Source organism: Euprymna scolopes, chromosome 13 (assembly GCF_053919585.1).
Source record: "Euprymna scolopes isolate OS-2025 chromosome 13, ASM5391958v1, whole genome shotgun sequence".
Lineage (NCBI taxonomy): Eukaryota > Metazoa > Mollusca > Cephalopoda > Sepiida > Sepiolidae > Euprymna > Euprymna scolopes.
In genome coordinates, this window is record NC_136494.1 from 1,718,954 (window position 1) to 1,734,874 (window position 15,921).

The following is a 15,921-nucleotide window of genomic DNA, read 5'->3' on the forward strand; positions in this document are numbered from 1 at the left end:
TTAATTCAAACAAAACTGAATAGAAAGTTTAATTGTATAATAATATTTTTCATTTGTTGGATTCTTTAAATTATTTGTTTGTTGTTTTTTAAATAAATTATTTCTTGCCTTTGGTAACAATTATTTGCTGTGAATACGTCCAAGGATGGAATACTGTTGCCATATCTGGGCAGGAGCTGCTAAAAACAGCCTATCCTGCCTTGACAGAGTACAAAATAGACTTCGTGGCTTAGTGGGGGATGCCCTTTTCTCTACCCTGCAACCTCTCTCCCACAGAAGAGACGTTGCGAGCCTATCCTTGTTTTATCGTTATTTCCATGGCAGGTACTCGTCTGAACTCCAATCTCTGGTCCTTCCTCGCCAATCTTTCACGAAAAACACCCGTCTAGCTGAATCCACTGTGAAAAATTTCCCCCACTCTTTATCTGTGCCTAAATCAAAACGTGGATTCCATGAACAAAGCTGCTTTCTTAGAACTGCACGCCTGTGGAACTCTGTTCCGTCTGCTTGCTTCCCACCGGACTACAACTTGGATCTCTTCAAGTCCAATGTTAACAAATTCCTAATGAACCGCTCCCTTAAGTAAACACTTCATCAAATCTCCACACTAACGTAATGTACTTGCAATAACCCTTATCCCTGAGTGGCTCCCGGGCCTTGATAAGTGGTGATCACTGTGTAAAAAAAAAAAAAAAATTAAAGAAACTGCTTGTTTGCCCCGAATATAAATAACATATTGGTAATTTTCTACCACTATAATTATTTAAAATAACGTATTTAAAACTAATTTAAACTAAGCAGAAATATTATTTCAAATAATATTACTGTTTAGTTTAAATTAACTTTCTTTCATACTGTATTTGTATCGAATGCTAAAAGTTAGACCCGTTAAAGCGTGTTTTTTTTAATACAAGTAAACTTTATATTCAATTTTGATTAAATTAAATACATTTTTTGTATTTTTTTCCGACATAAAAAAGGACATTACTGTAATATTCATTTACAGCATACTCGAAAGCCTATAAAAGTCGGGTGTTTGAGCACTTTTGTTACCGCACTATTTTTAAATAGTTTTTTTCAGGTTAAAATCAAGCTTCACAATATATATTTTTTTTAAATTAAATTGTTAGGTGGAAGCTCAGAATAGTTTCAAAACACCCTCCCTCCCCATGTTAAGAATGGCTTTCAAAATAATGACGTTATTATTTCAGAACGGTGACAAAGTGCACAAGTACCAAAAGTCGTCATCGAGTTGGAAAGAAAGAAAAAAATTACCCTACCCCTCTTTTTTAAACCAGCTACGTGAGAGAGTCGTAATATTTTTCTCAGTGATGGTCACAAAGTACGTGTTCAATTTAGTAGAACGTTATAATTGAAAACTGATCCGCAAAGAAAAAAGTCATACATTTTTTTTCAACAATTTTTTTTTTAATCTGAAAGTGAAGTTTGTAATCAGTGAGATTAAAGTGAAAAGAAAGAAAAAAGTGTAAGTTGTGTCTGCCATTTATGTTTCGTTTGCTACTGTTTGTTTTTTAAATTGTTTTTTTTAATGTATATTTTTACATTAGGTCCACCTTCTCAAATTTCTTTAAATTGACGACTTTAACACGTTTCCGAGTACGCTAATTATGAAAATCTCGATTAGTTTTTTGGAGACGATTAATTTTCTACATAAAAAGATGCACGCGCGATAAATAAATCTACTTCTTTTGGGACAACGTGTTTGTGTGTTCGTCATCTACCGAAATTTCGCCGTGTAGAAGCAATTTTAAATAGCGAAAAATCACGTAGAAGCAGAAAGAACCAATGCATTATATTTCGTGTTTTAAAGGTCCGATGTGTTTTGTCGGCATAAGCTAAGAAAAAGAGCGGATCAATGTAGTCAGAGGGGAAAATAGGTATCATTGCGACGCGATATTTGAATGGTAGGTTAGCGTTCGTTTATTGATGCGAATACTATTAATCCCGAATATAAGAATAACCAGAATTCAGCCAATCACTATGGACGGAATAAGGTAGGGGAGACTTTATTATTTGTGATCGAAAAATGGAAAGAGTATGTTATGCGTATGTATGTAAAAACCAGTTAATGGTGGTACAAGCACAATATCGTAAGAAAATATAGAATTTGAACCGGTCTCGACTGGTCGCGATTGGAGCACTAAATATTGAGAGAGAAAAATAGGAACTTCTGTAGATGTGGCGATTGTGATGATGTAATGCAGCATTTTATTATCACGAGTGAATGTGGCAGAAATGGTGGTCGTAAGCTACATAAGAATGTGGTTATCAGAGTAAATGTATTGAATTTGTATGTGGCATCTGTTGTTGTAAACCTACGGTATCTTGTTCCAGAGGGGAATTTCTGCAATCCAATATATATGGAGATAATTTAAAATAAATGTATAATCACCAATTCAATGCAGATATTTAAAAAAAAACAAAAACATTTATTTGTTTATAAATCTAAAATTTCGACATCATCGTGTCTTCTTCAAAATAGAAACAGTTTTTTTTTCTTTTTTTCCGTGTGGCATGATGTCATTAAAAAAATAAAATCCACGCGGTCTTTTTCAACGGCGATGTTTTAAATGTCAAAGTCAGGTCGCACGTGATAAGTAATTTTAAATTTTAATTACAGAGAAACAACCTTTAATGTATATATATATATATATATATATATATATATATATATATATATATATATATATATATATATATATATATATTTGTTTTGTAATTTTACGTGAGTTTCAGTCACGTATATTTACAGTATGTACACACACACACACACACACACACACACACACACACACACACATATATATATATATATATATGTGTGTGTGTGTGTGTGTGTGTGTGTGTGTATACTGTAAATATACGTGACTGAAACTCACGTAAAATTACAAAACAAATATCTTTTCGTTAATTATAGTAAAATAGCAGAGATTATAAAAATGTTAACCGACGTGTTTACTTAACATATTCTAACTTTTTAAAGATTTTGCCACATTATAAACGGGTTGGGTTTTATATTCCACACTCATAAAAAAAAAAAAAAAAAAAAAAACACGCTACATTCTAATCGCCATTTTGAAATTAAAAAAGAACATCCGATCGTTTCACCATTTTAAACGTTAAGTAAACATCTAATGTTTGCACAAGATTTTGTAGCATTTTTCCTGATTATTTTATCAGCACAATTTTCTTTTATGATGTCTCAAGTGTCCTACGTATTAAACAGGTTTACCAACTTCCGCAACATGGCGCCGCATTGATTTTTTTTGCCATAAATACCCTCTTTCTAAGTGATTTAATATCTTGCGAATAGTACATGTGGTTCAGTTCGGTTTCGCCTATCTGACTTACGGCATTTCAATCCATTTTCTTTCCAAGAAGATTTGAGGCGAGAAGTTGCCAACCAAGTAAAGGTCACAAATATTACCAGTGATTTTCGCCATTTTAGTCATAGACGTAAACCAATGACCAAACGAAGCTTTTCCAGTCATGTCTAGTTATTATCAGAAAAAAACCCAGAATGCAGTTTGGGACGAGAAGTTATTTATCTCACTCTGTTACGTCAATCGTTTACCGGGAAGAATAGCTTTATGTGTCTACGCTATGGGGACGTTCTGAAACGGCCGATACGTCCCGTGTACAGTGTCCAGCTACCCAGTCTTAAACACGTAAAACAATAAGCACATCCTCTTTAGATCAAGAGATTGACATGTTGTTGGCTACGTCAGACTTGTGTTGAGTTTTCAGCATCGTTAGGCATCATTAATTCTCTCCAGAGAATTAATAATCTGAGCAAGGATCTTTATCACTTTAGCGATCAATGCATGTTTTTTATAAAAATATAATTTTTATTTTAATATTTGAAGAAGCATTTCAAGAACTTTAGAGTTGAGCTGACATACAAAATCGATAATCAAACTTTTGGCAACTGCCTCGTACGTTCAACTATCTCCATATACCAACGTCTACTACCGTCGCCGATCATGATCGGATCCCAACTTCCAATTACTTATGTTTTTCTCCCTTAATGACGAAAAAAAAACTCGCGCGCAGGCGAGAGAGAGAGAGAAAGAGAGAGAGAGAGAGAGAGAGAGAGAGAGAGAGAGAGAGAGAGAGAGAGAGAGAGAGAGAGAGAGAGAGGGGAACAGATAGATACATATTACAAAGTAACTGAAATATTTTCATTGTTTAACAAATCCTTGTGTCAGGCAAGTAAATCTGAACTTTTGTCCTTGTCAATCTCGATTGCTTTTTTTTACAAGGTGGTCACCACTTATCCAAGCCCGGAAGCCACTCGGGGATAAGGGTTATTGCGTGTACAGTAATCAATGGGATAGTATCGTAGTAATCGTTAGTATTGGAGATTTGATAAAGTGTCTTACTTAAGGGGGCGGTTCATCAGGAACTTGTTTATGTTGGACTTGAAGACATCCAAGTTGTAGTCAGGTGGGAAACAGACAAACGGAAGAGAGTTCCACAGGCGTGCACTTTTAAGAAAGAAGTTTGTTCATGGAATCTGCGTTTTGATTTAGGCACAGATAAAGAATAGGGAAAATTATTGACAGTGGTTTCAGCTAGACGGGTGTTTATCGTAAAAGGTTGGCGAGGGGGGGGACAGAGATTCGAGCTCAGACGAGCACTTGCCAGAGAAATAGTGATAAAACAAAGATAGGCTCGCAACGTCTCTTCTGTGGAAGAGATGTTGCAGGGAAGAGAAAAGGGCATCCCCCACTAAGCCACGAAATCTATTTTGTACTCTGTCAAGGCAGCATAGGCTGTTTTTAACAGCGCCTGCCCAGATGTGGCAGCAGTATTTCATCCTTGGACGTACTTGGCTTTTATATAGATAGAGAATTGCATTAGTAGTGAGATATCTTCTGGAGCGGTAGAACGATCCTACCATTTTCCAGCGACCTTGGCAACCGACTTGATGTACGTGTTCCATTTCGGATTAGGAGTAAAGGTCAAGCCCAGAAGCTTGTCAAAACATGGAGCCTCCCCAAGACGAGAGCCACCCATTTCAACTGATGCCAGATGGGCATCAAAACGTTAATAATGTAAAGATAGGAACTTGGTTTTAGATGCATTAAAAGTAACCAGTCACCTCTTTCCCCACTGTACCACGTGCTCAAGATCAGAGGAGAGAAAATCAGAGAGAACTTTGTCATTTACGGCCTTTGATGTGTTGCCATAGATGCTCACCCATGGCTAAGGCTTTATAAACATCTGTCCATATGAGCCATTCTAGAGCTTATCGACTGTGACGTTTTCGATAGCACATTTTTCCTATACTTCTCCCTCCCCAGATGACAATGAAAGTCGCATAGAAAACTTTTAAATGTGGGGGGAGTTCTAGCTTATCCACCAGGGCTCTTTATCATTGTGCCACATGGTGGCATGATGCAACACCAGGATCGGAACGTAGAATTTTAAAAGCAAGCGCTCTGGAAGAAAAGAATACTGGTTTACAAAAAATGCCTGGTAAACCCGTCCGCATTCTTTGGCAAGGACTCCGCAGGCGATTAGCAATAAACCTTAGAGGATTGACCTTCTAGAAAGGCATATAGTCAGATAATACTTCAGGCATTAGAAAAGGAGCCATCTCAAGATTTGTTAGTTTTGGCATCGAGGAGAAAAAAAAAACTGATGGCTGAAATGCAGCTGTTAACCAGAAGGATGAATGATTGCCCCCCTTCTATTACATTTTATCAAACATTAATAGCACATGTTTTAGAGGTGTGCACACACGCACATTCCAGATGGATTTTGATCTACATTACTGTGTCCCCTCTAAATGCCCGGAATTGCAATTATCACGAAAACAAAGAAATACTTACATTGAAGGCCGGGAGGTTATAAATTGCGCAACGCAAAAAAGAATTAGTTACCCCCACAAAAATAAACACAGTAGAATTCGTCTCTCAGAGAGAAAAAAATTGTTTTTTTTAATTGCTTTAAAACACTATCTAGGAAATAGGCGCTGTATATTTACCGTACAATTTCTAAACGCATAATGACGGAATGAACAAGAATAAAAAGATTATAAAGAAGATGACGACGAAGAAGAACAACAACAAGAACAAGAACAAGAAACAAAAAAGCAACAAAAAACAAAGCAAAACGAACTATGCAACACATTATTATGAAGAAGACGAAGAAGAAGAAGAAGAAGACGAAGAAGAAGAAGAAGAAGAAGAAGAAGACGAAGAAAAAGAAGAAGAACAACAAGAAACAAAAAAGCAAAAAACAAAAAACAAAAACAAAAAAACAAACAAAGCAAAACGAACTATGCAACACATAATGATAGCCTTGTGGACGGTTGCGTAAAATAAATCAAAGATGGCGTCGAATAGAACGGTGTTAGGAAATTGTACGCTAAATATACAGCGCCAATATCGTTTTTAATCGTCTTTAATAAAATAATATTCTTAACATTCTATATTTGTTGATAACACTTTGTGCATGATGGAATTATCGTCTTTGTTTGAAAAGAAATAAAATACATTTTACGTTATTTTTTTAAAAAGTTTTTTTTCGTGATTGAAAAAGAAGCAATAAATATAAGCAGAGGGGTTTTTTCATGTAAAATTCGAAAATGAACGAAAACACAAGAAATCGTTCAATTGTACTTGAACTGATAAAGTAACGAAGAAAAAAGACCAAACAAAACAACAAAAAAAAAAAAAACAACAACAAAACACGCCTAAGTGTAAATATATTACATAACAAAACCTTATCACTCTCTGAGCATTTTTATCCGAAAAATTTAAACAAACAAAAAACAAAAAGGCAAAAAAAAAAAAAAAGCGAAAAGATTAAAATGATTGAATTTTTTGCCAATTTATTCATGTTTATTTTGAGGGCTGAACTTTTTATTCGCAAAGATTTCCGATGTGACAATTAAAACGATAATTTGTCGAAACACGATGACTTGCCAATAAATCTATTAACACCACAACAAACAACGATACAATTTCAGTGTCTGATGACAAAGATTTATTGAGACTAAGATTTTTTTTGTGCGGTCAGGAAGAAAACACAAGGCGATCTTTGTTGAAATTGTCTAAAGTAATTTAACACGCACACACACACACACACACACACACACACACACACACACACACACACACACACACACACACACACACACACACACGCGCGCGCACACACACACACACACACACACACACACAGAGGCGGGCACACGGTTTTTTTTTTAAAGAAATCAACATTATACCAGTTGTGAAAGGAGCAACTGGCCCAATGAAAAAACATCTTAAGAAATACTTGGAAACAATCCCTGGAAGACTACGAAATATAGAGATCAGCAACAAGAAAACAATGTCTATTCTTAAAAGAGTCCTCGGATATAAAGTCGAATATTAAGAAAATCAAGTGTTAGCTCCAGGAGGAGTTAGTTCCCTTGCTCATTTGAAACTAATCAAGTAAAAAAAAAAAAAAAAAGGATCGTTCCATTACGATCAGGATGGAATTATAATGGCTGCCCAAGATCAAGGCTTGATGATCAATGCGTTTAAGAAAATGCTGATTTCTTTAAAATAACGAAAGTAAAATAAAAAGGGTGGGTTAAACAAAGCTGAGGGGGAAAAAGTAACGAAATGCTAAAGTTTTATATACGACACGAAAAGAAATTAGAATCTTAGGAATATCTCCATCATTCTATTAATTAAAAAGAAGAACTCATGAAAAAGAATTTTAAAAACGACCCTGCAAATATACCCGGTAAACCAAGTGCAAGAGAGATAAAATAAATTGCACTGAAAGAGACGGTTAGAATATCAAAAAGATCTATCGGTGGAAATATATGAAGTAGTAGGTGAATGTCTGGCATCCGGTAGGGTGTCCCATCCACCAGCTTGAACAAATTAATAAAACATTAAAAAAAAGAGAGAGATGGTTGTATATCATATAAGAGGAACGGTGCACATTGTCTAAGTGATGCTGCCTTAAACCTAATAGTCCACCAGACTAGACGAATTCTTGTCGTGAAATCGAGTAAAACCAAGAGACCACAAGAAATATATGCTATAGCATACCTATCTAATGTAAGAGAAATAAATAAATATTCTTTGCTTCTTACCCATCGGTTTAGCTCCAACTTTACCTTAAACCTCACAAACCACTCCCTCTATAACTTCCCTTTGGAGACACACACCACACTAGTAGATCTAAAATAACCCATCTTATGTTCGTGATACAAAAAACCTAGGCATCCCCAAGACGTGTGTGCCTGATCTCATCCCTGCTATACTAATCCAGAAATGCTTCGCTGAGCTAGCCCATGTACTATCCAAACTCTTACAATAATGTATAGCCGAGTGTTGATTTCCTCATGGCTGGAAAATTTACTTCCTTGTCCAAGTATTCGAGAATTTTGACGAAATAACTAACCCGCTCAGTTAGCACCCCATCAGTCTCCCCATTCTTCGCTAAGATGTTTATATAGTTAATCAATCAAGAACTTGTAAATGCTAAGCTTCTTTGTGACCAAACTGAAAAATGGCTAAAGAATGGCTAAAGAAATGGCTAAAAAAATGCTAAAGAAATGGCTAGTCTGAATCTATAGATTCAGACTAGCCATTTCTTTTGCGGATATTTTAACCGTCACCCCTGAACGCATATACCATGCATTAAATAATTCAATGTAAACTAGGAATATAGTCCTTGATACATTCAAAGTTTTGACAAAGTCTGGCATGAAAAGTCTCCCATGAAAATTAAATCTTAACGTATTCTGGGCGAATACTTAACATAATCAGATCCTTTCAACAACATGATATTAATGCAGGTGTACCCGGGGGTCAATACTTGGATCTTTATTATTCCTGATATTTATATTATTATTTATTGATATTTATAAATGAGCTCCCTTGCCTTGACAGAGTGCAAAATAGACTTCGTAGCCTAGTGGGAGGCAGGTCGGTGGAACAGTGTTCCAAATGCAGGCAGTTCTGGGAATGACGCTTTCTTCATGGTGTTGTATAGTTATTATTATTCTTGTTGTAATTGTTCGTTTTGTTGTTAGGACTTTTTAAAAGTGTGAGTCTTATTAAGAGAGAGTCTTATTAAGAGGGATGTTGTTGGTGCGTTCTGTGTTCGTGTTATGAAGAGATTCATATATATATAAAATGTTCATACTTAGAAGTGTAGAAGCTCTTTGAGTGAGGAGACATTGTGTATATAAAGACATTTTATAACACAGATATATAAGACATATAATTACAATTTCACTTTACCTTTTTGGTAGAATTACAACACAAAGACGACGTTTATAAAAACACATGATGGGTTTATTTCTTCTTCCAACCGGTCGTGGTTTTCATAGTCAAGAATTCAAGTTTCACATTCTAAGTTTCAAAGGTGACCGTCTCGCTTCCAGACGTTCGAATCCCATGTCTGGACTCCAGACTCTCGTCTCCCTCAGGCTCTCTCTCAGACTCTCCCTCAGTTTCTCTCTCCTTGACTCTAAAGTTTCTAACTATATCGAGAACTTCCCATTTTCCATGACGTCATACACATGTTAAAACATGTGTCTTCTTTCACGTGTTCTGGAAATGCGTGTCGAAAACTTTTTCCTTTGTTTACAAAAGGAATTTTAACCTATATTCCCAGTAACCTATATTTCCAATATGTTAAAAACATGTTTATTAAATTATCTTATAGTTGCATTCCTTCAATTGAATTCCATAACAGAATTGACAATGCACATTCTTTTCTTAAAACTATTTTATCTCTAAGCTAAACAATGGTTTGTTTTCACATTCCATTGCCAATTCTCTCTCATAATCTATTTCTAAACCTAAATTACGAGGTTCGAATTTCGTCTATTCTATTTCATTTTCACTAAATCTCTCTATTTTTATACTTACATGAAAAGGGGACATCCCTTATCATGTAACAATGGAATCTGCGCTTAGATTTAGGCACAGATAGAGAGTGAGGGAAATCGTATATAGTGGTTGTAGATAGTCGTGTGTTTTTTGTGAAAATTTGCCAAGGGGTGACCATAAATTAGAGTTCATTCGAGCACTTGCCATGAAAATAATGATAGAGCAGAGACAGGCTCGCAACGTTTATTCTGTGGGAAAACGGTTGCAGGGAAGAAAAAAGGGCACCATCTACTAAGTTTCAAAGCCGGTTTTGAACTTTATGAAAGCTAGATAGGGTGCGCTGAGCAGTTCCTGCCAAGATGTGTCAACATTACCCTAATTAAGGGCATACCGTACTCTTAAACAGATAAAGAATTACATCGGCAGTGAGATGCATTCTGGAGTGGTAGAATGATCCAACCATTTTTCCAGCGATATTGGCAACAGATTTGATGTATGTGTTCCATCTCAGATCAGAAGTGAAGCTCAGTCTCAGTGTTAGATATTTGACAGATGACCCCAGGAAGAGAGGCACTCGATGGGTTGTACACACACAGATAGATTTCATTTAAGGAATGCATAATTTGACCCAGAATATGTGAGAGGATATCGGTTAATGGAAATATTAAAAAGTAGACAATGGGAAATATTAAATATTACAGCGTAAAAATGTTTATATAAATCAATACAAACAAAAAGCAAGTCAGTCGGTCACAAAGACAGAGAACAAGTTGACACATTTTTCTTATTGCCAAACATTTACAGCATCGTGCCTTCAATGATGTCAAACACTCGTCATAACTAAATTCAAATCTGTTGCCAGTGTGAAATAAAATCTAGCAGTTCTGAGGAAGAAACTATTAGAGTAGAAGGCTTTCTGACATCTGGAGATCTCTGCTGTATAGGGGTGGGATTTTGCTGCTTGATGGATTTGTCAGGGGTATTTACGTCGAGTGGGTACAAGGGCTTGTAGTTCGTCGGAGCATCTACTATTAAAATACTTTTAAAACAGACAGTGGGATGCAACATTTCGTCAATTGGAGAGAGGCTAAAGTCTAGCTGACAGTTCCAGACTTATTAGGTTGGTGACTCTTTTTGAACTCTGTTGAATGAGTGAGAGACATAGCAGATGCATCAGCCCAAATGTAACAACAATACTCCATACATGGGCAAATTGTGGCCTTGTAGAGGTATAGGATACTTTCAGGCGTAAGTAACTTTCTAGCATGGTAGAGAGAGCGCAACTTTCTCGTAGCAGCCGCGGCAATTCCCTCGATGTATCTGTTCCAACTCTGCGAACGTTAAGCCGAGAAATTTGAATGATGTACTTTCAGGTAATGTATCTTTAGCCATAGCTATTGGTGGTTGAGAAGGTTTCTTGTAATTATTAAAGGAAACAAGCTTAGTCTTGGCAGCATTAAACGTTCTCATTAATTTTTGTCCCCATTCTACTACAAACTGGAGGTCTTCCTCTAGGGTTTCCGCAATTGCCTTGGATATGTGGTCATTCGTTTTCCCTCGTGTCGGTTATAGGGCGTGGTCGTCAGCAAATATACCCATCTCAGAGACAAATTTTTCAGTGAGGTCATTTATGAAGATCCAGAATAATAAAAGTCCAAGGATCGACCCATGAGATACAACTGCATTTATATCATATTGTTTTGACGTACAACCATCGAGGACAACCAGGATTCTTCTCTTATTTAAGAAGAATTTAATTATGTGAAATATTCGTTAAGTAATACCATATGATCTGATTTTCCTGAGAAGAGCATCGTGCTATACCCTGTCAAAGGCTATAGATATATCTATAGCTACTGCTCGACCTTCCCCTGCTTTATCTAGTGCATGGTATATACGCTCATAGATTACAGTTAGGATATCTGCAGTAGAACGGGCTTGCTTAAAATCCATATTGTTGGTCGAACAGAAGTTTAGCAACTGTAAAGTCGTGGACTAGAGCTTGATTAATTATGGACTCAAATATTTTGTCGAATAAAGGGAGGAGGCTAAAGGGGCTGGAATTTAATGGGTCAGTTATTTCACCAAAATCCTTGTAAACTGGTAACACAGAAACAGTTTTCCAGCAGTCAGGAAAGCAAGATCTGTTAAGGCATTTCTTGAAAAGTTTGGAGAGAATTGGAGCAACCTCAGTGAAGCATTTTTAAAATAGTACATCAGGGATGAGATCAGGCCCACATGCTTTTGAGGTGCCTTGGTTTTTTATGATATCATGTACTTAAGAGGGGGTAATTTTCAAATCATCTAGTGTGTTTTCTGTCCGCAAAGGAAAATCAGGAAGGGAGTAGTTTGCTGGGTCCAATGTCGAGTTTGAGGCAACCTCATTATTGTTGGATAGTGGGGGACTTGTTGATTGCCCATTATTTTCTACACCGTTGAAGATTTTCCAGAAATCACATGTTCCTAATTTCTGTGCTTCAATGCGTTTTCTGGTGGTTTCGGTATGTTCTCACTCAGCTCTCGGTATTTCTTTCTTACAATTACTTCTAGCTTCTATTAAGTTTTATCTGTTTTTATTGGAATTATGTCGGATAAATCTGCAGTATGCATCCTACCTTTGAGCAATGGCAACTGCGCAAGTAGAAGTAAACCATTGGGGAGAGTGGGGTTTGTTATAGAACTTCTGTGTTGGAACATATGCTTCAATTGTTGCTTTGAACCAATCAGTGATCTTATTTGCGCACTACTCTGCAGGAAGAGAAAAGATATTTTCCCATGAGGCATCTCTGATGAGATCCCTGATGGCTTCCCAGTAAGCTTTCTTATAGTACCTTGTTGTTTTGAGTAATGCCTCTTCAAGCTTTGTGTCGAGAGTTTAGGGTGACGTCTACAATTATCACTGTGTGATCAGCATTCCCGAGTGGGTTATGGGTATTAGATCTAGAAATGAGGTTTGTTGATCTTGTCGATCTGGAAGATGGACCAGAAACGCAACTATCTGAAATAGGAAATGAGATATAGAGATGTCCAGGTCCAAACTCTAGAACATTTTGTGGTGATTTCCTAGAATAACTACCAAAGCAAAAAGGAGTAAAAAAAAAAAAATGATTGCAAACAAACAAATATTACTAAAGACAAGCTAAGTTACTCTTTTATCCAACAAGATAACTTTTTGTTCGTTAACCGAGTTTAAAGTGTTTTGTCTTAAACATAAATTCTGTCGAGTTAGAACGAGAAACAAAGTGGTTGTCTCATTCAAACCATAGTCTAGTTTTATTAATCGCTCTAAAATCGAAAATTAAGCAAAATAATAGTAGAATATTATATTTTCGTACGATTAGTGACTTTTATTTGACGTGTTTCGGGATACTCTTAAGTGTGAGTAGAGAGACACACACCTTCTTTGCAGCAGCCTTTGCAATATCCTCAATTTATTCTTGGCAATTCATGTTGCCCGTGAATGTTAAGCCGAGGATCCTAAACGATGAGTTCGCAGATAGGGTCTTATTTTTCATGGAAGGTTAGTCTTAGTACCATTTACTGCGCTATTCCACCATAAAACTCATAAACAATAATGACCATTTGACGTTCCTTCTATTTCAGGATTAAGGAAGGGTATTCCTACCTATGACAAGGATAGATTTTTATAGGTGGGAAAGAGGAATTACAAATAAACATGTCTATGCACAAACACTGAAGGAATAAATATATTTGTAAATATTATTCATCAGAAAGTAAAAATACAAATACTGAAACATACACGTAAATGTGCGTATAGATACACAAAGAAATGCGTGCCTGTAAATATATAAGACGTGCCTTAAATAAATTTCCAGACATTTTTATATGGACTCTTTTATTGATAGTACACACATGAAACTCTAGTCTCATTCGAAGTAATCTCCATTGGCTGCAATGCACGTGTACCAACAACTTCTAGAAGGCTCCATGGAAGTCCTCTGGTGTGAGCTTGTCAATGGTCCTGGTCACAGCAGCTTTCATCTCATTTGTCTTATGACGGCAGCCTGTAAGGTTTTCCTGGAGCTTAGGGTATAACTAAAAGTCACAAGGGGCAAAGTCTGGACAATAGGGAGGGCGAGGAACTGTCTTGAATGCCCATCTTGGTCAAATAGTCTGCGACAAGGAGGGAGAACCCTTGGGACAAACTTTGTGCAAACCTTCCGCATTTTCAGTTCCTCGCGAATAATAGTGTGTACAGTTTTCCCACACTGACATCAAACTGTGCAGTTATTGTATCTATAAACAAAGGATGGTCCTTATTCATGAGATTCTTTATTTGGCCAATCAACTCTGGTGTTCTGATTTCCTTAGTCCGCCCACATCTTTTACCATCCTTCACAGACTCCCTGTCTTCCTTGAATCTCTTATGCCACACAAAAACTGATGCTCGATTCATGCAAGATGGTCCCAAAAAAGTCTGCATACGTTTCTGCGGCATTTTTCCAAGTTTAAAAGAATTTTATTGCATATCGTTCTTCTAAAATGCCCGCACGTCCAGATTGCATTTTTGAAATTCACCAGCTGTAACTCGAGTAGGGTGTATTCCAATTCCTGCTGTAGCTGTTCATTTGAACATGTAATCATAAAAATTGGTCAGTCATCTCATAAGATATATAGCAATACCATACGGAATTTTCAAGAGTCTACGACAATAATTGTCTGTATTTTTGAGTACCCCCGTAATAATAATAAAGGGTTGGGTTCGAGACTCCTAACAAACGGTTCCCCAGTTCGATACAAAACACCTGATGAAGATCGGAGGGCAAAACAGCCGAAACGTTATGACTATACCAACCAAGATGAGGAAGTCAGTCCGACAATCTCAGTCTACGACAATTTTAAATACCTGTACAAAAAAGTCATACGCCCAAATATTATTTTATCGTCTTTTTTTTTCGTTTTTTTGTTTGAAAGCAAACTCAGCGGAACGTTTTTCGCGTTGTTTTGGAAAGCAATACAACAATGTCGCAAGTTTTCATCGCATTTGTTTGACCTTTACTCCTGATCTGAAATGGAACACGTACATCAAGTCGGTTGCCAAGGTCGCTGGAAAGATGGTGGAATCCTTCTACCGCTCCAGAAGATATCTCACTACTGATGCAATTCTCTATCTATATAAAAGCCAAGTACGTCCAAGGATGGAATACTGCTGCCATATCTGGGCAGGAGCTGCTAAAAACAGCCTATCCTGCCTTGATAGAATACAAAATAGACTTCATGGTTTAGTGGGGGATGCCCTTTTCTCTACCCTGCAACCTTTTTCCCACAGAAGAGACGTTGCGAGCCTATCCTTGTTTTATCGTTATTTCCATTGCAGGTGCTAGTCTAAACTCCAATCTCTGGTCCCCCCTAGCCAATCTTTCACGAAAAACACCTGTCTAGCTGAATCCACTGTGAAAAAATTCCCCCACTCTATATCTGTGCCTAAATCAAAACGTGGATTCCATGAACAAAGCTTCTTTCTTAGAACTGCACGCCTGTGGAACTCTGTTCCGTCTGCCTGCTTCCAACCTGACTACAACTTGGATTTCTTCAAGTCCAACGTAAACAAATTCCTAATGAACCGCCCCTTAAGTACACACTTCATCAAATCTTCACACTAACGTACTGTACTTGCAATAACCCTTATCCCTGAGTGGCTTCCGGGCCTTGATAAGTGGTGATCACTGTGTAAAAAAAAAGAAACTGTATGTCTTGAAGAAGCATAAATCAATTCTCCTTGCGACTCCTGTTGTCTGACTAGTGACCCCTATTATCAGAAATTAATTTCAGAAAGAAAAACTTGGTTGTATTTTTTTAAAAGTAACACATCATACTCTCTCGTAAATATTTACAGTAAACCACAAATAGACACAAACGGATTTCTTTACTATTGCGTTTAGACTTCGAAATCATCTTGAAGTTCTATGTACTTTTGAAGGATTAGAATAAAAAGTATATATATATATATATATATATATATATATATATATATATATATATATATATATATATAATTATTTACTATAATAATTATTAAATACCTACG